The sequence below is a fragment of the Physeter macrocephalus genome, unplaced genomic scaffold (genome assembly GCF_002837175.3).
Source record: "Physeter macrocephalus isolate SW-GA unplaced genomic scaffold, ASM283717v5 random_18, whole genome shotgun sequence".
Taxonomy (NCBI): Eukaryota; Metazoa; Chordata; class Mammalia; order Artiodactyla; family Physeteridae; genus Physeter; species Physeter macrocephalus.
This window is the reverse complement of record NW_021145304.1, coordinates 173,948-175,395: the sequence shown is the minus strand read 5'-3', so window position 1 is coordinate 175,395 and position 1,448 is coordinate 173,948.

Genomic DNA, 1,448 nt, shown 5'->3' with positions numbered 1-1,448 from the left:
GATCTGATCTTTATGATTTCTTTCCTTCTGCTAACTTTGGGTTTTGTTTGCTCTTCTTTCTCTAGTTCTTTTAGGTGTAAGGTTAGATTGTTTATTTGAGATATTTGTTGTTTCTTGAGGTAGGACTGTATTGCTATAAACTTTCCTCTTAGACCTGCTTTTGCTGCATCCCATAGGTTTTGGATCGTCGTGTTTTCATTGTCATTTGTTTCTAGGTATTGTTTGATTTCCTCTTTGATTCCTTCAGTGATCTCTTGGTTATTTAGTAACGTATTGTTTAGCCTCCATATGTTTGTGTTTTTTATGGTTTTTTCCCTGTTATTGATTTCTAATCTCATAGCGTTGTGGTCAGAAAAGGTGCTTGATATGATTTCAATTTTCTTAAATTTACTGAGGCTTGATTTGTGACGCAAGATGCGATCAATCCTGGAGAATGCTCCATGCGCACTTGAGAAGAAAGCGTAACCTGCTGTTTTTGGATGGAATGTCCTATAAATATAAATTAAATCTATCTGGTCTATTGTGTCATTTAAAGCTTGTGTTTCCTTATTAATTTTCTGTTTGGATGATCTGTCCATTGGTGTAAGTGAGGCATTAAAGTCACCCACTATTATTGTGTGACTGTCGATTTCCTCTTTTATAGCTGTTAGCAGTTGCCTTACGTATTAAGGTGCTCCTATGTTGGGTGCATATATAATTGTTCTAGCTTCTCTTGGATTGATCCCTTGATCATTATGTAGTGTCCTTCCTTGTCTCTTGTAACAGTCTTTATTTTAAAGTCTATTTTATCTGATATGAGTATTGCTACTCCAGCTTTCTTCTGATTTCCATTTGCATATTGATATGTATGTTCGTATTACCATTTTCCTAATTGTTATGGGTTTGTTTTCGTAGGTCCTTTTCTTCTCTTGTGTTTCCCACTTAGAGAAGTTCCTTTAGCATTTGTTGTAGAGCTGGTTTGGTGGTGCTGAATTCTCTTAGCTTTTACTTGTCTGTAAAGCTTTTGATTTCTCCATCGAATCTGAATGAGATCCTTGCCAGGTAGAGTAATCTTGGTTGTACGTTCTTCCCTTTCATCACTTTAAATATGCCATGCCACTCCCTTCTGTCTTGTAGAGTGGATGGGTGTCTTGCACCCATCTCCCTCCATCACATCCTCACCCAGCCTCATCCAGACCTGCAACAAGACTTTTTATTTAATTCAGCAATTTTGACAGCCTGGACCTTTTGGCCTTCCCAAGTATTTATTGACCCAAAGGGTTTTTCCCCGGGAATACCAGTCACCAAAGACCCTCCCCCTCCTACTAACACTCACCACATCTTAGCCCTATCCCTAATGATTTCTGCTGAGAAATCAGCTGTTAACCTTATGGGAGTTCCCTTGTATGTTATTTGTCGTTTTTCCCTTGCTGCTTTCAATAATTTTTCTTTGTCTTTAATTCTTACCA